This window comes from Poecile atricapillus, chromosome 2 (genome assembly GCF_030490865.1).
Source record: "Poecile atricapillus isolate bPoeAtr1 chromosome 2, bPoeAtr1.hap1, whole genome shotgun sequence".
Lineage (NCBI taxonomy): Eukaryota > Metazoa > Chordata > Aves > Passeriformes > Paridae > Poecile > Poecile atricapillus.
In genome coordinates this window covers 42598828-42626122 of record NC_081250.1, presented here as the reverse complement: position 1 = coordinate 42626122, position 27295 = coordinate 42598828, and the positions used below count along the sequence as shown (strand labels likewise).

The window sequence follows — 27295 nt, the reverse complement described above, 5'->3', positions numbered from 1 at the left end:
GCTACAGTAGGATGAATCACTAAAGCTATTAATATGATGGACAATGTTCCAAATCTTCTCTCCATTGTAAAAACTGCAATATAGGTAAGAAACAGGGAGAAAAGCTACAAAATCCACATTAAAAAAAAAAAATCCCAACTACAAGAAAAGACAAACATACACTACTAAGACCTCCAAAGGGAACAAATCAAGAGCTTGATAAGGGAGAACAAGGGTGAACAGGGTGACCAGCATGCCTAAAGAGGGGTCACCTATTCCTGCAGGTTTTAACAAAATGAGAAGTGCTGGCTTTGTCTATTTAGGCCTTGATGAACTTTTGTTACCAACTGCCCAAACATTTTCCAGGCTGATGTTCAGCTTCCCATAGCTATAGCAGGCTAAAAAGCCTCATAAAATGGAAAACCAAAAAAGCATGAAGGAGACACATTTCCAGAGAGCATCACCACTCTGTGCACAGAGGGAAATGCCTCCTCATGGAGGCCAACTTGGCTTTGGCCCAGCTGGTCAGCTCCTGTGCACAGCTTGCCAGTGGTGGCAGGGTATCCAAGAACCATCTCCAGAGTTCCCAGAAAGGCAACACAACTGGAAGTGGACTGGGGCTGCCCTTGCCACAGGACAGCAAAAGAATTAGAGCAGAGCTGCATGGGGAGGAAATGGGCTTCTTGTTACGGTAACACAGTGGGAGAGATAGGAGCAGATATTCCCTCCTCAAGGACATTTTCCCCATCAGCACTCCCTACCCCTGGATTAATTTCTTTCTAGACTGGCTTTCCAGGACCAGTACAGGAAAAGAAAAGCATGCAAACACGGTATTTTGCACTCCGCCTGCAAAATGTCTTCTGTTCTTTCTCCCATCCCTGATGCAAGAGGCTTAGCTAAGGATTCAGTGTATATAACACATGCAGTTTTAAATACCTACTTCATTCATCCTTAAAGCAGGAGTTGCTAGAAGGCAACTTTCCCAATTGGAAGGAGGGGGAGTTGGGATTCGGCAGCCAAGAATTTGCTTTTATTCTCATCTCTGTCACAGATTCCCCCAGAACTACAAGCAAGTCAATCCCCACAGCCCAAAAAGCTGTTATCATCTTATTCACTCTATTTATTTAATGAGATACATATATCTTTCACAGTACATAGCACATTAAAGAAAGGATGGTACACTGAATGATTGATATACTGGAACATTTTCTTTGTAAAAAGCAGCCAACTGTAGAAGTGCTGACTTTTTAAATAGGAAAAGAGCAGATTCTGGTAGAGGGAGTAAGCCCAGTAGTTAAAGATAAAAATACCATTATTGAAGCCTGATACAAAGAGGGGACATGAAAAATAAGAATATCTTGACCATGTGGTCTCAAGAAGAATTTTAAAAATAGAGCTTTATTTAGGAAAAAAAAATATCAAAATATAACAATATATTTTAAAAAACTCTGTCTTATAAAATCCTTATCTATAGATAGCTGTGATCAAAATTAGGTCCATCTTCAGTTTGTATGGTTCAGCATAAGTGAGGAACAGAAAGCAAAACTGCAAATCTTTCTATAAAAGACTGTAACCAAGGAGGCTCAGGCTCTGTGCAATGGACCCTACTGCAAAAGTACCTTCCATATGAGCAGGAGAAGACCGGTGGCTGCAGGACACCTCCCAGCTGGACTCATGGATAGAAAACCTAAGTTTTCTTCCATTTAATTTCAGAGTTTCAGGGATAGGAAGAGACCAAACCTGACTTTCACAATGACTAGCAGCCATTGATTTAATATTTCTTGATACTCCTGTCTTGATCTACAAAATAACAGGATAAAAAATAATTGTTGGAATCTGTTGGAAAAGCAGTCAATGCATAGAAGCAAGCCACAAAGCTGAGTTAAATGTATAAATCTAAAAAGAATACTTCTTAGGCTTTTAAGGTCTGCATTTCCAAGTTCTCCATCCATACTGGAGTATGAAATCCTTACCCCAAACAAAATCCCAGAACTCCAGAAAAGTCCCCTAAAAAAGATGCATTTCTGATAAACAAGCTTGTGGCAAGAAATGTAAGAAAAATGAGCTAATAATGTAAAGAAAAAGAAAAAAAGAAGGTATTTCTCAGCCCTCAAGTCTTGTTGACCTTCTGAGAGTCCCAAGACTAAAGATGAAAACCCAAGTTACTCAAAATAATCATGGCTAGCTAGAGAGGAAAGCTTAACAGGCGGAGTTCATTCCAGCTATCTTTGTTCACTGGAGTATCCCACTGAAACCTATCTGGTTGCATTGTCATTAACAGCCCTGTCATACGAGTAAAAAGCCTCTCGTTTTGCCTGGTCCCTTGCTTTTAGTCTGTAAACAAGATACCTTTGTCAGAAAAAAAAGTGTCAAGAGAGCAGCAGGTTTATCTTACTCCTGTGGTCTGCCTAAAGCAAAGACAGAGAGGGGGTGGCTGCAGGAAAAATTTACTAATGCTGCAAAACTGAATTTAAAAGAATATGATGTGAAATCCCAAAGTACTGAACAAGACGATCTGCAGCCACTCCAACTGTGCCTCTGGGCTTTAGCTGCCATTTGTTACTCTCTGTATTTTATCTATCCTTTCTGTTTGTGTTCTCCAGCAGGCAGAGTACCTGTGTTATTCGGGTACTGGGACCGGTGCTTAGCAGCATTTACAGCTCTCCCTGCTTTCCATCAGCATGGTGCCCAGCACCGCTCATGTGTCCTGCAAATCCTAAGCAAGAGCCAAAATTGTTCGGAGCACAGCACAGCCAATAAAAACAGTGAAAATCCCTTCTAGGTTACCACAAGCTCCACAATAGCATGTTTTTAGGGGAAGGTGAAAAAAAAAAAAAAAAAAAAAAAAGTAATCCCATAGCAGCACGTGTCCGGCAAGAAACACATTTCTGCAAACCTACGGAATTTAGTCCGTATCAGAGATGTTTTCCCCATGAGCCTTTAGTTTAAAAATGATAAATCAAACCACAAGTCAAAGAGGGACTAAAAATACGTGGGATTACAAATGGACTACTGACTCCCTTCCCACAGAGGAGGGATTCAGTGTGAACTTGCACGGAAGGGGGGAGCGAGGAGATACCATCGCAAACATGCCAACCTCCCCCCCCCCCCCCCCCCCAGTATCCTCAGTACACTGCAACCAGGACTGCCAACAAAACTGAATTCCGAGCCCTATGTGATCAGCACAGCAAACACAGCACAGTTACAATGACACCCAGCAAAGAAATGCAGTCATTCACAGCATCTGCAACCTTTTTAGTCTTGGAAGTACTACCACTGGTAGATCAGTGTTTCAGGACATGCACGCATACCTGGTGTTGCTAAATAACAGGAAATGCTATCCGGTGCCTCTCTTTCACAGGAGAAAGAAAAAAAAAAAAAAAAGACACCTTAAAGCTATGCTTTGCAGAGGAACGAACACTCTCCAGTCCTCTTCTTTCCTCACCACCACAAAGAAAAAGCAAAAATCCCACCTAAGAGCTCTCGGCACCGTAACCCGTGCACCATCTGCAGCCTGAGCTACCTTTCTCCCCCAGGTCTGAGCATGCTCCGTCTGCCGGCAGTGTCCTATCGCTCCAGCTGGCTCACCTCAATTTGTTAGCCTCCCAGAGGTCAGCCTTGCATGCAGGATGATTTGCTGCAGTATTCCTGCAAATCCCCGACGGGCGGCCACACTGAAACAAACACCACCGTGCTGTCTCACGGAGCCGAGCGTGTCTTGGGAGACAGGCGGCAAACTGCTTTGGGCAGCGGGGACACGCATTTTAGAAATCCTGCTTTTGAGGATCGTTAACGCCACTGCTGCTCCAAACACTTCACACAAAAGAAGAAAACAATAGGAGAGAAAGGAAAAAATGCCCCATGCTTGAGGATGTGAAAGCCTTTCGTCATGCTTTCTAATAATTCCCTTGGCACTAGGAAAGCAATTTCCCAGCTGTGATGGTCAGCAAATGGCTTAGAATTTAACAAGGCTGTGACTGCCCTCCTTCAGAGATCCAGGGAACGGTATTTTCATACTAAAGTCATTTTTTATGGTGGAACCAAGTAATTCCTAAACACAAAGGCACAGAAATTATCCAGGAGCTTATAAGAGAATCTCCTACTGCACACAAGCTCATGGAGGCGAGCGCCTTACACCAACCTTCACAGCAGAGCTTCAACCTGTGAGCAGCTTCATGAAGATGGCAAACCAGATAGCACTGACTGGGAACACTTCCAGTTCTTATCCCACAATGGGATCTACATACAGATCATAGCCCCCCAAAAGGCTCATGGCACGAAGCCGCATCACTAAACAGAGGCACGAGATCCCAGCCCTGCAGGGACACTCCTGCAGATCACAAGCAAACATTCCAGGCTCTGCAAACGTGTTGACTGTATATTTGCAGGACTCGTCTTGTTGAATATCTGTCTGTGAGGATTTTTCCCTTTGGGAGCTTACAGGTAAAATAAGAAGGATGAAAAAGAAGAAAAGTTCTCTAACACCTCCTCCCATATGCTCAAACGTGGACTCTGAACTACAGCATGAGCCTATGCCTGTCCTGAGAGGATCTCAGAGAGACACTGGTCAGTCACATCTGCCTGGGGGGGAAATGAATAAAAAAGAGCAAAGAGAAGCAAGCCCACCCAGTGTCCTCAGCCTGTCCTACTGGGACTAAGGAAATCCAAAGTCACCCTTCCCTTTTTAAGACCATCTCATTTGTCCCATTGCCCCTCTGAATACAAAGATGTTCCCTTAAGCGGAACAAGTCTGGTATTTTTCCTCTGAATTTTGAAACTAGAGGAGTTAGATTTGGAGCTGACTTCACTTGAGAAAACACATCTTGACTTTGTGTTTTCCACACTTCAGAAAGTTCCACAGCGTGACCTACCTCCCACTGATGCTAACAGGAGCCTTTCCACTGACCCCACAGATCTTGGTTAGTGACTTTATCAGTGGGACCCGGGATAACCCAGACACACCAGACATGTCAGTCTCTTTTTCTTAGACAACCTTTTATTTTACTGGAGAAGAAAGGACAACACATACACACTGGTCTTCCATTTATGAATAAGCTTCTTCTCTACCCTTGGAATGAGTTTTATTAATGAGTTTCTTAGGTACAATTTATCACAATGCAAAGAGAGTTTAACCCCAGTCCTGAAGAGGGTCCTGTTTGTCAATCTGCCACACCACAAAATACAAACCTACATCATTATGGGGTGGGGGAGGAACCATAATCAAATAATTCCAGCATCTGGGAAACAATAACTGCCCATTACTATTGCACCATGAGACACTAAGTGTGGATGTCCCAAGCTCTTCACAGCCAGCACCTACTACAAGCTGGTAAGGTTTGAATAGGAGGTCTTGGCTCCGAACTAAGAATTTGATGAATATTTTATACCCGTCATAAAGTTGCAACCTTCAAAAACAGCATCATGTTTTAGAACTCCTAAAAGGCAGTACAGCCTTTAGGCAGCACAAACAAAACTCATCAAGCTAGCAAGGAAATCTGAATATATCCCTCTTGGTTTAGGGCTGACAAAGAGCAGGTAAATCATTATTTATTGAATCTTTGCAGTGCACATATATGTTGCAGGGGTGCCTGAATTGCTCTGAATCACAGCATTTATTATTTATAGTCCCAGAAGGACTCTCTATAAGAAATTGTTCTTCTTGCAGTGCTTTTGAACCAAAAGTGCATTTCAGTTTGAGAGCACAAAAAAAAAAAATAAAAAATGCCTGAACTAACAAAAAATGTCTTTGTACTGATAAATACAAAAAGAACACAAAGGAAGCATTTGGTTTCTGGACACCAAGATTGGGACTTCACACAGAGAGAATGACATTTTGATTCTGTAGAAGCTAAAATTAAAACTCATGTCAAAAGGACCAGGACTTCAGCCAAATATTGAAAATTCCTAAGCAAGAATATACCTTGACAGTGTAAAAGGTATTTTTGTGAAGAATATTTAAGGGGCCAAACCCCACTTTGCTCAAGTGCTTCAAGAATGACATGCTCCCAGGCTTAAAAGATGCAAGTTTTATCTAAACATTAGGTTTAAAAAGGCTTAAGTATGATCAAACATATTTTACACACAGACACACACACACAGACTCTTAGGTTACATGTCTTGACATCAACCTGGCAAATGCATAGATATTTATCCTCCTCTGCAGATATGTGCATGTTTTGTACATATAAAACATTTACTTGCCTGCTATCTGAATTTGTCATATGCTAAACTATTCACTCTAATAAACCCTCCACTCCTATTAGGAACCACCCTAGCAGCACTGCAGGGACACGCTGGCCTGCTCCTGCAGCTATATGCAGTGTGTGCGGGCAAGAAAGGTGTGGGAGAGTTACCTGCCAGTTCCCAAAGCAGGAGATGGCTTTGGTAGCTGTTCTGATTCAAGTTAGGTGTCACTTGTGCTCTTTCAAGTTCCCATTTTGCCATCAGTAATGACAGGTCAGCAGGGTAAGAGAGAGAAATCAATTCCCTCCCCTACAGCTTTGCCAACTGCACACCTGCAAATGTAATTAGTGCCAATGTGTCTGCAACAGAATCTGAGATAATTCATGCTCATGAGAGCAGTTTGGTAAGTCAATGATGTTGACATGGTAAGTCAAGACTGACATGAGAAACCAAGGGTAAAACATTGCTTGTGAGATCCCTGGGTACAGCCTCACCCTGGTGCTTCCCACAGTTGCTATTTGTTAACTGTATTTGCCCAGGCAGCAGGAAGATCATCTGCTCTCTCTGAGATGACACTTCAATATTAAGCCACAGCCTCACCTGAAGAAACACATCTCCCATTTTACAGACAAAAAGACTGAACCTGTAAATGATATCTGTGTGAGATACACCACACCAGCATCCATTAATATGAGAGCAGCTTCCTGTCAAAAATCTACAAACAATCAAAACTTCTTGTGTATTTCAAGGTTGTATTATGGCCTTCAGGACTCAAGACAGGAGCTGGTGACTTCAGGACCACAGGTGACAGAGTAAACATGGTGAAGGACAGAGAGGAATAAGTTACCAGCTCTGTCACTGTTGCTCTCAAAGAGCTGCTGGAGGAGTAGCCACAAGCCTGACACGCTCTACTCCCCACACACCTTCCTCCCATCTTCTAGTTCCACTGCACTTGCTGTGCAGAAGGTCCAGGGGACTCCTAAATGCCTGGGAAACCCCCCCTGGACCCACAATTTAGCCTCAAGTTGGAGGGCCTGTCAGAGTGACTTGTCCTGGGAATTTTGGAGGAAAAAGAAGAGAGCCTCTTTCCCTTGTCTGTTGGGACAAACAAAGTAGTCATAACCAGCAAGTCTCACAAAGGTCTTAGGAAATTAAGATATTGATATCACAGCAAAATACAGCTATTGATAGGGAAAACACCCCTGAATGTGAACATCACAGGGATGCCAAGGTATGGAAAAGAAGAGACATAATAGAAATACAAAACTCACTTTTCAGGAACTGACAGGCACTTAGATCTGTAGGGGTGGACAGATAACAACTATGTGGAAGTATCCAAAGGATAGGGCTTAAGATGTGCAAAAATTTAACTGCCTTCACTGGATTATGCAACTGGTTTTCAGGTGGGCTGCAGTTGTTCCAGAACTGATGAGAACATCTCAGTTCACATGCAGGATTACAGGAGGGCTTCAAGGATTGAGGTCCAGGACTTTGATGGTCCTTATAGGTACATTCCAACTCAGAATATTCTAGGACAGGACTGTTGCCTGAAGCTGCCTTTGTTCTAACTTTACATTTTTTCCATGCTCAGAGACTCTCTTAAAAACCTTGAGAATCCAAACCTACAAAGTTCAAGTACTTCATGGAAAGAACTCCAAGGGGAAGCAGTAACAGCATCTACAGTCTTGATCAAAACAGCAGTTTCGATCCAAGCTGGAGCATGTGCTTCAATTAGCCAGTCTCTGACAAATGCCTGGAAGTAGCTAGAACAGCAGCATGACAGAAAAATAGTTCAGAGCCAAGCTAAAGGAGAATCTAAATCAAATCAGGGGAAATAAAAAGGTTTAGTGCCATTTTGAGTCCCATAATTGCAAACTGATTGTTTTGCCTCCAACGCCCCCTTCAGCCACACCTGTACAACACATCCTCACATTCTAAAGGATGCAACCAGCATACAACCCAACCCTATTCCTAGGACAACAGTGTAATATTAACAGCAGTATCACAGGATACCCTGCCTGTAGTGTAATCTTTTAGACTAATGCTAAGGGAGCACAAAACATCCACGTTCTGCATGGGGAACGTATCTCAGAGGTGTTGACAGTCACATGAAATTTCAGAACAGAGTATTAGGTCTCACAAATCATAAAATAAGTTATATGGGAGGTAAAAAAAAAAAAAAAAAAAAAAAAGAAAGGATGTTTCCTGACAGCATAACCCACAGGCCTGAAAAATATCTTCTGGCCAATTAAAAAATATCCTAACAACTGGGTTTTGATGAGTACAGAAGGCCCAGAAGAGAAGCAGTAACGCATGGCTGCAGGCCAGGCATTTACTGTTGCTCTGAGGGCTACTGCTGCTACTGACAGGAGGGAGAAGAAAGCAAAGGAATCATCTTTCTCAGCTTCAATATGAACCCCTTAATCCAATAGGGAAAGTGTGATGAATGCACTGAATTAATTGCAAAAGCCCATTTCAGCTCCTCCAGGTGTCTTATGCAACCATTTACGGTTCAATACCTAAGAAGAGCTACTTCATGCCCTCAACAGCTTGAAAATTCATTGAAAGACTACTGAATGTAGGCATATTTATCAAGAGCAGAGCAGTAAGAGGAAGAAGTCCAAGCCTGACCCGATGGGAATTTTTTGTATTAGACTTGCTGCTGTATTTATCTGAATACAATAATGGTATCCACCTTGGTAATAAAAACCAAGGTGGTTAATTTTTGCCCCAATTTTTCCCACTAATAAATCAATGTATTATTTTCCTACAAGCCCTCCTTGTGACCTACTTGTGTGGAGGTTTCAATACCCATAAGTAGACAACATGACATACAATACACACAGGAAGGTGAATGTTACAGACAAAAACAGGAAGTATCTGTTAAAAGAGGAACACCTGCAAAACTACTGACACAGTTGCTAATCACCTGTGTCCCTTCGATGATGGGAGATTCCTTACCCGACCCTGCCACACCAGCTCATTTCCATTCCCTTCTTTCCTACGAGCGAGATCTGCTGCCTGTTGTTGCATCAAATGCTGAGTCAAGCCTTTGGCAATGAGAATCTCTTCAAATAACTGAAGTGTAACCTGAATGTCAGTGAGAGAAGAGCAACATCATCCTGATAAACCAACTGCTGTTTAAGACCGCTCCAGTTAAAAACATCTGCCCTCATTCATTTTGTACAGCGCTGGATCCATGTGCTGATATTTGCAATGCCAAGAATAGAGTGGTCTTTCAGCTACTTTGCAGAGTATTTCAAGACATCAAGGGCTCTCCAGACAGCTTCCTACATCAGGATGTGCTTTTCCATCTCTAGGCTTCTGCTGGCATTGATGCAGCCGTTCCCCAGAGAAGCCACCTAGCACAAGGGAGGGCTGGAGCAGGGCTCAGCTCTCTCACTAGCAAAGCATTCCCAAGGTAAGTGCTGTTACACCCAGCAGCCTCAAAGAGGAAGGTCTTGTGACCTTGAAGACAATACTAAAATATACATATGTATTTGCCATAGGCAGTGAATCCTATCCCAAGTCTGGAGAGGTCAGAGATAGAGGACACTGACAACCTTCCTGCCTTGCCTCATCCTGCTTCACCCCTTCTGTGGCAGAATGATGTGCTTATAATCTAACCTGGGGGCTGACAGGAACAATCTGCTGAGGTAGCCAACCCTTCTCTCCAGACAAAGGAATTAAAGCTACAGCACAAAAAGCTTCTCTTGCAACTATGAAGACCCAAATCTGCACCTGTGCTCCTGCACCAAGTATGTAAAATGAGAAAGCATCAAAGTCAGGGACTTAGGATTGGCTAGAAAACAGCCATCTTGCTGAGTGACTTATAGTTACACAAAATAAGCACCCTTTCTTTGCCATCAAGGTGATGAACCAAACCAAAGCCCAAAATATACTGAAATAAAAACCCTCTTCTCTCATTTGATTTAACATATTTAAGGCTTCAAAATAAGCATGCAAGTATGCAAGAGTCCTGTGTTCCAGTGGGACAATACATGCACATAAACTAAGCAAGGACTAGAGAACTTTGTGTATAATAGCTTGCCTTGTGACCTCTGTGCTAAGTATATATATATTTGTATATAATACATATGTATGACTATTGCAAAATTCATGTAAAAGATTACAATTAAGACAGACACTACATATTTCTTCTGTGTTTATACCCACATTGAAAGATGATTAATCAGTGATTTTATAAATCCCAAGAAGTTAATTTCAATAAGCTGCTAGCTTCCCAGCTGTAGCTTTATACTTTGACACAACCATAACATAGTCAAAAGCCAAGATGCTGCAAAGCCATATATAAATGTGTGTGGAATTGTCCCAGGCAACCTTACGGAAGAAGAGAAGGTGAGAGCAACTCCAATCTTCATTTTCTATTAACTCTCAGGTCTCTACATGAACATGAGTAACAATCTAAGTAGTAAAGAACAAATAGCCAGAAGCAAAGAGCAGAGGTAAGAACAAATCATTAAAAAGTGATAAGCACCAAGGGCCCTAACTTAGCTAAAGGCAGTAAAAATGCAGACACAGAGAGAATCACATCATGCCTCCTCAAAATGAATCTGGTCATATAGTTTTAGTGCTGAGTAAGTGACTGCCTCAGTGCAACACCACAGTGTCTGCTAAAAAGGACAGTATTTAATCTGTGTGCTTAGAGGTCTGATAACCTATTTTCCCAGGTGTCTCTCCCTCCTTCTGAAAGAGAAGATTACACAGCAAATTAATCTTTGCGCACCTTTTTATTTTTCACCACTCCTCCTCTTCCCTCCCGCCACTCGTCCTACCTGTTGTGAAAGGTAAGCAGGAATATATTGAAATTAAAATTGAAATAAATGACAACAGCAGGAACAGCCTGAGTCTAGTTTGGCTCACAAAAGTAAGTTTATGATAGGGTTGAGTCAGTGCAAAAAAAGAGGTCATGAAAGTGCTGTCACACACCTTTCTGGAGAAAGCTTTTTGTCCACATAACTACAGATGAAATCCTTATCTGCTCAGGGAAACTAATTTTCCAGTGCAAAGGGATTTCAGTTTCAATCCACCACCATCCCACTCAATTTACATTACATGTGGCCAGCTGGAGAAGGGAAAACAACAGCTAAGTAAGACATGAAGCAATTCACAACTCACTCATTTCCAATGCATCAAAGGCTTACCAGTGAGTGTTCTGTGTGATGGACTGTGGTCATTCTGTAACTGCATCTGACTGTCTGCTTGCCAGATGCACATGCAAATCCCCATCACATCCGGGGCAACACTGACAATACACAGTGCATTCCTATCCTGTAGAGGGATTGCAGTCCCTACACACAAACTCAGAAGGGTTTTTTTTTCTGAGACAGGGGCAGTTGATTTCAAATTCCTTCAAGGCATTTCCAAGGTACGTTACATAGACTGTGCTTAAGTATTTAATTGGTCACCCGTGATTCAAAAGTCACATACAGCTTAAAACTGTACATGAGTCTCTGAGCCTCAAGAAACCGAGGTCTAAACTCTCAGCTGAGTACCACTCTTAGAACAAAACATTCACATTAGTACACCAGTGAAGAGAACTGAACTGCCAAGAGTGTTATTCATCAAAGAGTATGCAAAATTGAGCCCTAAAACATAATGGGTGAAATTTTAGCATCAAAAGACATTAAAAACTCACAGCATGGCTTTGAGAAGAATGTAGCAGAAACATCCCAAACAGTCTGGTTTAGAAACTCTGAGAAGGGAGAGCAAAGATTACTTTTCAGTATTAGCCATAAGACTTCACAAGAGGAATCTTGTGGAATCTATATGGTTTTCTATCAGAGAACATAACTAGATGAATAAGAAAGATCTGTGTGCAAGCCCACTTTATATGAGGGGTACATAGAGCATAACCAGGAAACCCATCATAATTTCTTGATGTCATTAAAGCATGGTCCTAATACACAGCTCTAAGCTGAAGAAAGAGATGGTTCTCTGAAACAGAAGTAGTCTATGTAAAATTTACACAACAAGGACTTCCAGTCAAGGGCTCAAATCCCATAATTCAGCTGCTCTTTGCTTCTTGAGCAGCAAAGAAACCAGAAGATTAGACTTTAGAGATGTCTCTCCCTGCTAATTACATGATAACAGTTTAAAACCAAGATTGTATCACATCCACTGTCTCTCAAGAGCAAAAATACATGTGTAATCAAATTGTTAAGGTAAAACAGTAAAAAGATGGAAAGGCAATTAACACCATATACAAAGAAATCTTTGCAACTGAAAACACATGATCTGTTTTCACTGAGAATAACATTTTCTCAGCTGAACTTTGGCAAGTAAGCTGCGTGGTACAAAACCCATTTTTTCATAAATACGACAAAACCTTTCTGTTATCAAATAAACTCTTATTCCTCTCATCTTTAATCCCAAGCTCCATATATGCCACCTCCACACAAGTACCAAGAAATTCTTATTTAATATTAAAATGCCCCTTGGCCCCTTTTTATGCACATGTGGCCTTTGGAACATCTAGAAAATGAGGAAGGGGCTTCTGGATGCAACTGAGCAGAGAAGTCCAGCTGCCAGTGAGTACCTAGATCTCTGCTGCAGTTTTATAAGGCAGAGTCAAAGGCCAGAGGAGAGGAGAACATTTCCAAGTGTGTTTTGAAAAGAAAAGGTGAAACATTTTACAATGGAAAAGGGAAACATCAGTTGGTTTGGATATGAGAATTGTGCAGCACAGCCTCTCACAGGGATGACAAAGCAAGCTTTGGAGCATAAGATAGTCAAAAGGCAATGAAAGCTGGAGGCAGGATGGGAAAAGTTCATGAAACTTTTCAATTGACACTGGAAAAAGCTTGAAGAGATGAAGGGGCAAATTACTGAGCTCTTTGCTTACATGGCAGTTTTAAGGAAAACTTCCACCTTAACTCCAAATAGCCAACTATGCTTAAACTCAGGTGTGTTTCTTCTCAAACCTAAACAAAACAGCCCAAAAGAATAAAGAAGACCTAGGACTAAAAGGGAAGGAAGAGAATAAATAAGTTGGAGAGGAATAGAGAACAAAAAGACGACACACTTGGATAAAGGATGTACAACAGCAGAATGTGCAACCTTCAAAGACTGCTCTAGGAAAAAAAAAAAAAAGAAAAAAAAAGACCTGACAGGGAGATTATCTTTTTGATCTGTATTTATCAATAAAACACCAAAAAATTTCCAGTCATGAGCTTGAGACCTCATCACACTGTAAGAAGTAAACAAAATCACTTAAAACACAGGAGAAGAATGTGAGAATTTCAGTACCAGCTGCAATGCTGTTGGATCAGCTGGTGGTACTTTAGTGAAACCAATACTTTAAAATCAATGCATCAGAAAAACTCAGCCTCCATCTCTCTTTTAGAGTCTCAAGGATGCAAGAGGGATGGCATCTATTTCAGTACCAAGAAAACCCAAATAAAAACATTTCCATCTGTACACAAAAATGATATATCACCTCCCAGTTAGAAAACTAGCTAAAATCCATGAGGAAAGAAATAGATTACTTTACACTACCAGGAATATGTGGACAGCAACCAGAGCAGAGAATACACTGCATCCTCAGAAAGCAGACATGATATCAAATACAAAGAAGCATGAAATATGGCATGAAAACTAACTACAGGGGAGAAAAGAAAAGAGTATTCCACTAAAGGACAACCAGGAAAAGAATCAGATAGAGAAAAGATCATAGAATCACAGACTATCCTGAGTTGGAAGGGACCCATCAGGATCAAGTCCAACTCCTGGACCCATGTAGAGCATCTCAAGAATCACCGTATGCCCCAGAACATTGTCCAAATGCTTCTTGAACTCTGTCAAGCTTGGTGCTGTGACCACTTCCATGTGAAGCTTCTTCCAGTGTTCAGCCACTATTTCAGTGAAAAAACTTTTTCCTGATATGCAAACTAAATGTTCTCTGACTCAGCTTCATGCCATTTCCTTGGGTCCTGTCACTGCTCATGAGAGTAAAGAGATCTGTACTTGCCCCTCCTTTTCCCCTCCTGATGATGCTGAAGACCACAATGAGGTCTCCCCTCAGTCTCCTCCAGGCTGAACAGACCAAGTGACCTCAGCCACTCCTCATCAGGCTTCCCCTCAGGGCCCTTCACCATCCTTGTTGCCCTCCTCTGGACACTCTCTAATAGTTAAATATCTTCTTTACATTGTGGCTGCCAAAACTGCCCCCAGCATTTGAGGTGAGGCCACCCCACAGCAGAGCAGAGCAGGACAATCCCCTCTCTTGCCTGGCTGGTGATGCTGTGCCTGATGCACCCCAGGAAGTCATTGGCCCTCCTGGCTGAGTTGTGAGTTATTGAAAATTTCTATGTATTTCCCTGTTTGCTAGGGAGGGAAAGTTATGCACTCCCACGTAACATCCTTGATCTCTTCTAATGCTTCCACCTTCTAGGCTGAGGTGCTGTGGTGCTGTATCACCTGCTGCAAACAAGGCTCTCTGCTCATGTTTAGCTGACACGGGCAGAGTGTGAAAAGCGAGAAGTGGAGGCATGCACTGTAAGGTATCAAGAGATCAGGATTTCCATCTACATCAGTTCACACTGTTGAGTCAAAGACAGGAACATGGAACAGCTAAACCTGCACTACCCTCAGACTGCTCTTCAAGGGGACAGGAAAAGGTTCATTTTCTTATCCCACCTCAAGCCACTGAAACAAGTCAAACCTCCTTTCACAGAATGAGCTTTGCTTACCCCACACAGCATGCTGCCAGGTATATACACCCAATGGAAGCAATGCTTCTGCTAGATTTCAGCTGGATCAGCACTTTCAAACACACATCCTTGTGGGCCAAGGATTTGCATTCTTACACATCTTTAAACTTTCTAGGACATGTCATTTATCATTCTGACTGTGATAAAGGATGGCAACACCCTGCTCGTTTATCTTACTCTCAGTACACTGCAGAAAACAAAAATATAGATTTTTTTACAGCAAGGTGGAGAACACTAATATCACTCTCCCTCTCTGATAACATAACTATAGCATAATATCATCAGATTTAAATCAGAAGAAGGAAGAAAATACTTGAAGAAGAAAAAAAAAGTGTGGGAAGCAACATTTACTGCGAAAAACAAACAAAAAAATTTGTTTACAGACCACATCTGAAAAGAACATTTCTATTACATGTGATTTCAGAACTGACAAGCAAAAATCCACCTTCAGGTCCAGGTATTTCAGCCTAAACATGGAAAATACACATTATTCTGAGTTTATGAAGGGCTTAGTTTTATCGTACTATTTATATACCCTTTCTTGGTTCATTTTAAACATATTGAAAGATTTCAAACCAACAGGCTTGGGTGCTCACTGATTTTGAGACAACAGCTCCCTATTTTTTAACATGTTTCTGAATTATTATATGGGCTGTGTACTCCTCCAGACAAAGGAACTCTGATAAATTACGTTCTGCTCCTACCTAGGTGCTTTAAGTAATCTCCACCCTCCCACCTCTTCATCACATGAAGCAAAGATGAAGACTGCACGTCAGTCACACTACAGACCTGTTCAGATGCTGCCTCTACCCAAAACATCACAATCCATGTGTTGAGATCCTCATCAGTCTCCATCACCAGAAGCTGAAATTTTTGCTACAGTGGGTCCTGAGAGGGTGCTGACTAGAACACATCCTCCACAGCCACCATTATGCTGGACTGCACCCAGCTCCTCTCACAACTTTCTCCCGATGGGATTGCCCTCTCTCCTGATTTACTTTCTATTTTATGCTCTTTTATGGCTAAGTGATTTTGGCTGCACCTGTGGTCTGCAATACAATTAACAAACAGCACAGTGAGCTCTGTGACCTGGCTGCTCCCGAGCCACGTGCCTGCGGGAATGCTGCCTGGAGCATTAAGCCCACTGCATGCGCTTGAGCGCACACGCCCCATTTTGGACCCGCTTCATTACCCTTTTCTCAGCAAGCTTGCCTAGAGTTAATTTAATGCATTTAAGGACTGAAGACCAGCTTTTCCACCCTGCAGTGCTATCAAACATGTTACAGGCAGAGGGTTTGGCCATATTCCATCTATAGGGTTTCCTTCAAAACCCACTTCTTCTGAAAATAGCTGAGCTGATGCTTGAGCATTTTGAAGAACAGTGCTCCATCCAACACAGACCACCACCACCACAGAGAGGTGCTGCATCTTTACACTGAGCCTTGTATACCCAATTCCTCTCCTATGACACCACAGGAATGATGATTTCCAAGTCTCCTTACCTGATACTCCAAAAGTATGGAACAAGGCTGGAGTACACAACAGTGGTCCCTATATTCAGGTTCTTCTGTCCAGGTCAGCTTAATGCAATGTCTCTCTCTACTGCTACAGACAGACACTCGCAGTGCCCAGACCAGAAAGTAGCATCAGGGACTCACAGGAGTAACTAGAGGCAAGTAAATGCTTCCCAGCTTCTTCCTCGGCATGAGTCCCCTGGGCTTGGGGACTGTAATCTTAATATTCCAGTTCCCATGGAAGAACGCTTTCTCCTTTTCAAGGGTGACTTCCAGCTTCATCAACATTTAGGCAGGATATAACAAGCAGGAGACCTGGTACAACCAGGACAGCTTTGAGAGAGAAGGGGAAGTCTTTGTTTAGAGCCACACTGGATGCGCCTTTGCAGTGCAACCCCACCTCTGTCTACAAACAGGTGTCCTCCCAGCCCATTCAGAAATACCTGTACTATGCTTTCTACCAGTACCATATGAACTAAAAACCTTAAAAGTTCAAACATAAGTCACTTCTTTTCTGATCTAGCCAATTGAAAAATGATGAATGACAACAAGTTGTGAAATTTATCTTGTCACCAGCCTATAATTGCTACTATTGGAGCTTCAAATTATGGCAGAAAAAAAAAATGAAAACAAAACTGAAGTGCTTATGGCTTGTTTGGATTCTGGTTTACAAAGTAGAGCATTATCTTTGTCAGTGTATGAGGAAATGCAATTGCACTGTGGACCCCTACATCAAAAACCATCTACTTTAATTAATTATTTGAGTATTACACCAGCAAGAAAATAATTACTGTAGTTATTTCAGAGTTGCTTATTGCTTTTATACATGTGATCTGTCTGCAAAGGTTAATACAAATTTGTCAAAAATCTAAGTTCATTTTACTACAGAATTATTAAGGTATTCAGATTTAGGATTAGCATAATGAGATACTATGATTATTAGGATACCTAATGGTATCCTAACAAATACAAAAATATTTTGAGATCTTTCTAAGGAGGGACTGGATAAGGACTGAGAAGTAAAGGAGGAAGAAAAGGCTGAAATTTAAGTAGGTGTGAGATAGTCTACAGATGGAGATTTAAGGATAGAGAAAGACTAAGGAGCCCAATGTCAAAGGAAAAAAAATAAAAATCAACAAAAAAACTACAGGCAGACTTCCAAGACCTTCCAAGTAAAATTACAGTACTTTAGGTGCACTTAGTTTAAAGTTCACTCATTCACCTTTCTTCACTGAAAAAGTCACCCATAAGTACCAGATATAAAAGCCCACCAATCAAAAGCAATCAAAGTTACATTTTTAAAGCTAGCTCTGCCCCTCTGTTCTTCCCCCCAGGCTTCCAACTTCCCATTTCAGGGCTGTCAGTAGCTGTCAGCAGATCATATGAGAAATTCATCTGAACATACAACATAACTTGACAGGCAATACATCAGAAAACCTAGATGTGACAACAGCAAATTCCGCCAGATGGTCCTGGATCATATCTATCTATTAAAAAAATTCTGACAGAAAAAAATCCTAACCACACATAAGCAGAGCTTCTGAGGAATGGAAAAAAAAATAAATCTGGTATATGCACTGTTTGACCCTTTGTCCTAATCATGCCAGAAAATGAGATACACAACAGTTCTAGATTGTCCTCAACAGTTTGTCCTGTCATTAATATCTATATGTACATTTCATCCTCCTCCTGAAGAAAAGACTTCTAAATAAAGATGCCTCTCCATTAAAGGCAGTATGTACTACTAACAATGCTGCTTTTCAATTGAGAAAATTCTGTCAATGATTCTGGAGACTGGTCTTGCTCCAGCACCAGCCTAGGCTCCAGGAACACCAAAACCACGTGGTTAGCCCTGGGAGTAGATGCAAACTTGAAGCACATTCAAGGTTCCCTGTTTGCCACCCTTCCCATCTCCCTGTTCCTCCAGCAAGCAGCATGTTCTGTTTGGGTTCATGCTGCCTACAAACCCCATCAGCCTCTGCAGTGACTCTTTTAGGAGAGACCTTGGATTGCCTTGTCCACTGTCAGCCATGCAGGTCCAACACTGACTGTCCAGACCTATGCTCAATCCAGGTAAAACTGCCTTTGATCCATGTGAAGAACAAATCCCATTTCAGCAGGCACAACCTGCTCCAGCCTCAGGCCCACATGAAACAGTGCTGTGGCAGGCACAGGGTCAGGCTTGGGACACTGTGCCACCCTCTGAGAGATCAACAAAGTCTCATGGCAGAAAACACGTTCAGAAGCAGCTCTATGGCTATTTCACTGATGCTGTCACTGTTCTTCAGGTGAGCACCACCAGCCTGGCCACAGCAGCAGCTCAGCTGTGACAAAAGCGATAGGCCTATGAAACGTAAATCAAACAGGAACAGGCTGTCACTGCTCAAGTGAGACACTCAGGGACACCATTCCTTGCTCCTGTTCTGCCCCTGCCTTCTATAGCTGTGTGCAGATGCATGTTTTACTCTGTGAGAAGTAGTTGTGTGTAACTGCAAAAAACCACCATGTGTCCTTGTCCTCCCAAATACCCACGTTTGGAAGTAAAAGGTATTTAGTCAAATGTATTTTTAATTGGTAAAACAAACAGACATGAATCTGAACACACAGAGGGAAGGAAGACAGCAAAGGATGTGGTGTTATTTTATCATTGTTTAATAGGACAGGATAGTGCTCCAAGTCCTTTTGAAGTCAGAGTTTCTCTGAATACAAAGCTGTGACTGTGGTAGAAAGCAGATCAACTCCCTGCCAGTGCACAAGCTGCACTCCACAGCACAGAGCTGAGGAAACCTCTCTTCAGGCCACTGGCAAAATCAGTTTCCACCAAGAAACCAGACTGATCCTTTAACCAAGGAGCAGTTCTGTATATCACACATACCTTTTTTCCTTCCCCTAACGACAGCTCTTTCCATCACAGACTCTCTTTTGCTGATAATCGAAGTGCAGCCGTTTCCTAAGTGAGAAACACCTGTGTGTGGGATTACTCCAGTGCACTGTTTATTGTCTCCATACATTCCATTTTACAATTATCACCTTTAGCACAAAGAGAAAGCTACTTTTATATCGTAGACCTGAGAACAAAAAGCTTATGAAATAGCCAATTCTTCCCCTCCTCCTTGAACTTCAACAAGGAATATATGATTTTTCACTGTGCCTTTGTCGTTTTGACATAAAAGTCAGTGACATTTTCAAGTTTTGTTGTTGTGCAACAGCAGGGTTTCAAATACTGCAGAAGAACATAATTACATTTACAGACACTTTTGACTGGAATTTAAATGTTGCAACAGCTATAATAGTCTCTTAGAGATAAGAAAAATAGGCATTTAGCTCAAAATGTATGTTCTGGTTAAACTGAAAATGGACACCACCTTTTACTGGAGTGCCTTTTGGCAGCCAAAATTTTTTTCTATAACTACTAGACTATAATTTTCCAAACCATCAACTTCCTACAGAGAGAAAAATACACATCTGACTATTTAATTGTTCTCAGCTGAAACAATGTAAAAGAGAAGGCATAACATGTATTTAATAAAATTGATAGAAAGTCACTTCCTCCCATTCTGATATTTAATTATATCTCATTAAAAAAGCAAAAAATAGTACAAATCAAAGTCCATGAATCAGCTGTTTACTTTATTTATTTATAGGCATTTATGGAGCGCTCATCACCATAGCAACTAGGAACCTTTTTTCCCTCTTGTTCAAAGGAAAAGTTGTAATTTCAAAACGTGATCCTTTGATGTCACAGTGCAAATAGGTACTTAAGTCCTGTGCTGCAAACACTTCAGGCAGGTGCCTCAAGTACATGAACCAAGTCAAAGGTATGACGAAGGAGAGAAACAGAGAAAGGAAAAATGAAAGGAACCATCAAACAAGTGATAAAAAGGGAAAGAGTAAAGGGCTTTCCTATGAAAATCCACAGTGTGCCGTGTCCCACAATAAGCCATGATCACCCCAGTACTTTTTATCTGTAATAACAAGTGACTAGTTCACAGAGAACAGTTCAATTAATGAAGAGCAATCAACAAGTTCCAAATTTATGCTGAAGGCACTGGTGAATGTTCTTAAGCAATGATTTCTAAAAGGCTAGCTTAAAAATGAGGCTGCAGAGGGCTGTCTTCCTTTTGTGAACAGAGAGGTCAGGAGCCTCACTTTGACTACTACTCTTCTCTGATCCCGCAGCAATTAGGCACTACCAAATTCCCACAGAATTAACAGACCTGTTTTAAAATGCCATCTGCTCACAAAACATCAAAGAAATGTGTAAATTAGAACACTGCTCCTGCACACACCATTATAGAATGAATTATGAGGTATATACTGCAATTGCAGTTTCTTCATGATATTGCTGGGAACTTCTTTTCAGACCCCCAAAAGAGACTGAAATTGGTTTTACACTATTTCATCTGGTTCCTTCCCACCATTGTATAGATGATACATATACATGAGCAATGTAGGATTTCAGGTTCTTTTTAAAGCTAATGAATTTCTAATTGGGACAGAAAGGAAAAAAAAAAGATATCTTTGGCCTGTTGTCATTTTGTTATATAAGAAACACTATGATGAAGTTTTTCTCAAGACACCAGTATGTGAAGTTATCTTCAACTCTGTGCTTAGCTTGATCCTAACTTCCTCATAAGCCAATACTGTCCAAAGCAGTTAAATAAGGAGTGTTCAGTTGATCCTAAATGAAACACATAAATCTTTACTCAAGACTGGTGGTTATTTTGTAGTCTTTTTTTATACTGTATTCTAAATAGGGCAGAAGCTGCATGTACGACAGCAGGAAAAGTGACAAGTTCCTTATCTGGAAAAGCACCAGCAGGCTCTGTTATCAGAGCAGACCAGCTCTTTTAAAGTGGATTGATGAAGCTATTTTTAAAAACATCTAATAACATCACAGAGGAGACTCTGATCTCTGCAAAGGTGAGCCACACAGCTCGATACTCCTGGGAGGCAGCTAATGAAACTGAAGCTTGTCACACACAGACTGCGTCCAGTAATTGGCTTTGAACTCTTGCAGCTGAGCCTCCCCCGTGCTGAGCTCAATGCCCCGCTCACAGCTTGCGCCAAACGCAGGCAGAGCCGTGCGCTGTGCCCAGGTGTGAGTGGCACGACCAGGTGTGAGTGGCCCTCTCTGCCCTGCCCGTGCCACCAGGCACAATCTGCATACTTAGAAGGCAAAGAGAGAAACCTGCTTTCTCCCAGCCCCTCACACCCACCAGTTGGCTTCCAGGACAAGGAGAGACAGTTGTGCAGGGAAGGTGGCAGAGTGGTGTCAGAGCAGGTGGTGTGCTGATAGAGAAGGGAACACGTTCTACCACAGAAGGTGAAGGAAAGGGCGGGGAAGACCTAAAAGGAGAAGGAAGAGGGTCCCATGTCATGCCTTCATCTAGCACAGCAGAACCATCAACAAATGCTAACCCTCAGTCAGTGCTCTGTGCCAATGGTGCAAAGTCCCTTAGGGACAGCCGCTGGCTTCCCCAGGAAGGCAGCCAGCAAAACAGGGGAGCATCACTCATCTTCCCCAAAACTCCACTGACCTTCCTAGCACACTCTTCCCTGACCTTTGTGGACCCACAGACCCACTCTACCTCTCAATGTAAACTTTAACACTGAATTCTGCAACCACCCTGGAACACAACCTAAGAAAATACTGTCCCACAGTGTGAGAAGACTCCTTGTCCTCTCAAAGAAATTTTATCTGCATAGCTGAGGACCTCTGATGTGGTTCTGGCTCTGTGGTTTAATGCTCTCCTTTGCATCAACTTCTTTTTCATGATTCTTCCTGCCTCCCACTACTTCCTAGAAAAATCCACTCCTTCACAGCCTAGATACACCCTGACTAAAAAGCCATTTTAAATAGGAAGCAGTTTCTCCTGCTGAGAAAAGTAATCTATGGCTCGATCATTTGATAATTTTACTCGTGGAAGATCTCTACGTCTCTGTGTTCTAAAACACCTCCAAAGACCTTGCTGTTAGAGCTCAGACCAGATACCTTAAAAACTCTGGGGAGCAGCAACTGAATGTGGGCTAATGTAATGTTAAACCCACAGCACTTACACAACACTTTAAAGCAACATTTCTTAAGAGAAAGGGGGTGAGAAAAAGGAGAATAAGAATATTCAATTTCCAGATGATTGAAGCAAGCCTCAGTAAGCTCACAGTGAGATGCAAGTCAGGAGACTGGAAATGTAACTGGAAAGAGATTTCCAGATAGTCGATCCATTTTGTACAATAAAGAGTGGGCTCCAAGTAATTAGTCCCAAAACATTACCCAGGCACCTAGAGTGCATGTTCATGGCACACGTCACAAGTATTGGAAGCTGAACTCCAGCTTTGATGACAGCTAATTAAAACTCAAAGGTGAGACTCCAACTAAAACTGCCACCTTGCAATCATAAATAGTTCAAAATGCGCTCTGGCAGAGAAGCAGACTGCAAGGCAGCTTTCCTGTATCTAGTTCATGCATTTGGTATCTACCAAGCAAAATAACCACCACTGCAAAATAAACACCCTATCTTACAGCTGATGTGTTGAGCATAAGTCAGATTTGTTTCAAGGAGAACGTCCTTGCAGAGAGTAAGAGCTCTTCTGGTTCTCAGCTAAGACAAGGCTTGAGCTAACAAGCCAATCAATCAGTTTGAGCGTTTTGAGATTGCTCTTAAAAGGAGCCGTTTCTGTTTTATTACCAAAGTCAGCAGTCACCGTTTAAAAGTCAGCATTTGTCAATAGTTACCCAGCAATGCCACCGGTGTGAAAACACTGATAGGTTCCCTTGGCTTGAGCAGTTTTCCAGATACAGTCCTTATTCTCATCAACAGAGGAGAGTGTGCCTCTCGAATTTCTTTATTTTTCCGAACATGCAGCCTTTATCTTCATAGCCCATTTAAACATTAGGTTAATTGAGGGGGGCTGGAAGGAAGCGAGGGGACCCAGCAGACACGCGTGGGCCCACCCTCGGAACATGCATGTGCAATGCATCCAGGCAGGATGCACAGGCAAGAGAAACTTTTCCACCATGCTTAGTCAGCATGCAGTAATTAAAAAGGCGCAGGGTGTGATAAGCCCGGCATCCGTATCCATTTGGGCCAAACTCGCAAACTCATTGCTAAGCTTTCAAAGCCGAAGACAGGTGTCAGGGGGCTAGGTGGGTGGTGTCCCAAGGCACGCAGCCATCAAGGAAATCTGTCAGGAGACCATAATTACATCTTTACCTACCCCAGTAGGCTTTAAACCTGCAGCGCCTTTGACCTCTGGGGAGGTTATTAGAGTTGTAATTGAACAGCTGCCTGCGGGAGCGGGCACCGCTCACCCTCACCGCGGGCTCTCGGACGGCTCTCGCTGCCCGGCCGCGCAGAGGCGGCCGCGGCGCCAGCCTCTCTCCGGGACGCTTCCCTGGCTTGTCCGCCTCCCCGCCGCGGGGTCGCCGCCGACCACAAGGGACACGGCCCGGCTCCTCTCGCTCCCCCATCACCCGCTCTCCCTCCGGGAAAAAGGAAGAGGCAGGAGGCGGGAGGCGGCAGCCGCCGCCACCGCCCCCTACGAACCGCCCCCTAAGGGTGCCCGGGCCGCCCCGCGCCGCCTCACCTGCCGCCCGCGGCAGCGACCGCCCCTCGGCTCGGCCCGGCCCGGCCCGGCCCCGCCGCCCCGGCCGCCTCCTGCCTCACGGTGTCCCCGCCCGCCGCCGGGGCGGGTGGGCCTCGCAGGCGGCGGCCGCGCATGCCCGGTGCGAGCGAAGGGCATTGTGGAGGCTGCAGTGCGCGGGGCCCTCAGGGCGGCCGTCCTGCCTCAGCGCACAGCCTGTCTCCGCTCCGGTCCCCGCTCCTGCCCCCTTTTCCTGCCCCCGCGTTCAGCTCACACCCTGCCCCTGGCCCTGCTCGGGGCTGCTCCGCGCACACCCTGCACCCGGTGCCAGCTCCCACCGCTGCTCCCACTGAAACAGAGAAATTAAGAATTAGGAAATAAACATAGAGAAATGCTTCACTAAAAGGGGGATTTTTCCTTTTATTCCGCATATCACCACCGCAGCCCCGTGGGTTCCCCTCCCGGCTCTCTTCCCGGGCTGCCCAGCCCTTCCCTCCTCGGCTGATCGGTTTCCTGGAGCCCTCTGCTTTTTCCAGCTGTCTGCATTGCCCACCTGCAGGTCCTCGTCTTTCTCCGAAATCTCCTCCAGCCTCCACAGAATCCTCAAGGCTGGGAGAGACCTGTGGGATCATCCAGTCCAGGTGTCCACCCAGCACTACTGCTGTAACCCCTAAACCACTTCACCCAGCGCCTGATACAAGTGTCTCTTGAGCACCTCCAGGGGTGGTGACTTCAACACGGCCCTGGGCAACCTGTTCCAATGCCTGACCACCTTAACAGTGAAAAACGTGTTTTTAGTATTTTATCTAAATCTCCCATGTCGAAGTTTAAGGCCATTTCCTCTAGTCCTCTCATGCTGGGCATGGCAAAAGAGACTTGCCCCCACCTCACTGCAGCCTCCCTTCAGGTGGTTGTAGAGGGCAATGAAGTCTCCCCTGAGCCTCTTCTGTTGTACCTCCCATCTGCACCTCCCCACACTGTCCTTCCCCTGTCCCTCTTGGTCCCTTTCTAGCCCTCTGCTTCTCCTGCCCGACAGGCTTCTTCCTTGCTGCCCACACTCCTTGTCCTCTTCCACTCAGAAGGAGGTGCTAAAGCAGAGGGCACCCATCCTAATGATGAGTACACGGCTCCAAATCCACCAGGAAAACCTGACAGATCACAGACCCCTGCATCCTTAGGGGAGGAAGGTTCCTTCCCACCCGGGAAACTGTGACAGGGGTGGCAGGTCACATTCACGTGGTGGTGTTTGCTGCGGTCAGGCTTCACCAGAGCAACCCAAAGACCATTACAGCTTGAATAAACCACCGAGAGCACGCTGAGCCTGCAACAAGAGGTTGAATTGCCTGAGCAGGTGGACATGTGTGTATAACAGCACCTTCTGCTCATAGCCTCTCCCAAAGTCAATTGGGCTTTTGTCATTCATATCACTGAGGTGTTCCTCATGGGAGCTTCCCATTTCCAAGCCCATACAGAGCTCTCATTCAATGGGAAGGACAGATAGAGGTTTGGTAGCATCTTTCACATTACTGGTGTTTGTATGCAAAGCTAAATGCTCCCAGAGTGACAAGACTGCTAAACAAGCATGCAGGAATTTAATATAAAGGTTTAACCATTGAAAAGTTTGCTCCTGAAAAGCTGATAATCATCTGGGGGAAATCAAATCTAAGAGTTTAGTGCTCTTTCCTCCAGCCTCTTTTTTCTGCTTTACAGATTTTGTAGCTAATAATCTGAGGGATTATCTTGTGTTACAAGAGATACACACAAGAACTGAGGGTTTTCAGGAATGCTTGTCGCTACTTAAAATTTAATTTTGTTACAGTCTCTATGAATTTTAGTGTTGAGCTCCCATGGACAAGGCAAATGTCAGGCTTCTGAGATTTGTTTTTCAGTTTGTTCAAGAACTATTACACTAATGAAATCCATTGCAAGAGATACCATCTACTCTCTTTCTTGTTAAGTTTCTGTGTTATAGTCCAGTCTTGGATAGACTTCAGAATGCTGGACCTACATCCCAGAGAAACAGTGCCAAATAATCATTATAATCATATTTTTCATTATTTCATTGGAATTTTCACTGGAATAAAAAGACACTGTTTCAACAATGTTTGGAGATATCTATTTATCTTTCCAAAACATTTGTGAGTAGAAGTCCTGAATAAGATTTCACAAATACCTACTTGCATATTCACGTAAATGTCACCTGCAGTGCTACTTTTCCTCCTTGTTATGAAATATTTAATGAACAAGTCAAAAGCCAGACACTACAGTAGTTTGAACCAAGTGGCCAGTCACGTATCACAGACGATGAATGGCTAAAGACACAGACATAATCGTTCAAGAAAAAAAGAACACCCATAAGCTGAAATATGTTTCTATGAAATATTCATAGGGTTGTGGTGATTTATTGTCATGTCTGCTTCAGAATAACCTGCAATGGGAAAAAGAGCGTAATCTGATAAACTTTTCATGCAAAACAGTTCATTCATTATTCCTGGAGTAAGAACTTTGTAGACCCCACATCGTCTATACGAGGTAGGGGTGCATTTTCCTTAATGCAGGGTTTTACAGGGGATACCTACTGGAAGCAGTGTGAACGTGCTAATGGCAGAAACAGTCCCTCCAAGTGCCCAGGCATAGGTGCCTGGTGCAATTTTGGACAGTTTAGGTTGCCCAAGACATCTGCATGAGGCTGGTAGGTACAACATGGGACCTAGAAGAAGATGCTGCCCAGTCTGAACTTGAGCTTCAACATAGTGTCACTCAGTTATATTGCACAAATCACTTCTGATGTGACCATTCAGGGGATAAATCAGCTTTTACAGACATAGGCAGAGGATGAGCTCACAACTGGGAGCTAGAACAGTTGAGCCACCCTTTACAGTTCAATAGACAGAGCTGTATCTCAAACCTGAGACAAACATTGGAATATTTCCAACTCATATGTCCACTCCCCACATCACCTTCTACACTTGGGCTATAGCACTCTCTGTATGTGCAGCCTCTTTGAATGAGAAAATACTGGAGGGCTGGGCCCTGGAAGCTGAGTTCACCTAGCAGACTCACTGATGTGCCTGCTCATGAACATCAACACGTGGGACTGCAGCACTTCAAGCCTTACTCAGCTGAAGTCAGCTAGATCCACTGGCTTCTTTGTTGTATGTCTCTGTGTGAGGCTGCCTCTGCTTTTTTGGCCATTTTACCTAATGCCTCTGCTCTCCCTTGCTGTTCAATACCTCTGTGTGCTGCACAAATTGTGGACACTTGTGCTCTTATCCTCTCCACAGCAGGATGGAGAGAAGGATC

General features: G+C 43.3%; 1 protein-coding gene across 5 annotated transcripts in view; it reads right to left on the bottom strand.

Moving 5' to 3' along the window:
* POMGNT2 (protein O-linked mannose N-acetylglucosaminyltransferase 2 (beta 1,4-)) overlaps positions 1–24566 on the bottom strand; it is a 31789-nt gene extending 7223 nt beyond the window's left edge. The window contains exons 1-2 of one of the 5 annotated variants that reach the window (XM_058833309.1): positions 23996–24083; positions 16397–16741 (exon numbers count right to left, since the gene is read on the bottom strand). The gene's annotated coding sequence lies outside the window, so the exon portion shown is untranslated. Of the gene's footprint in view, positions 1–3290; positions 3514–16396; positions 16742–23622; positions 23879–23995; positions 24093–24545 lie in introns of those variants that run through there. The other 4 variants (XM_058833312.1, XM_058833308.1, XM_058833310.1 and 1 more) reach the window with 4 other exon arrangements.
* Positions 24567–27295: the final 2729 nt, after the last annotated feature.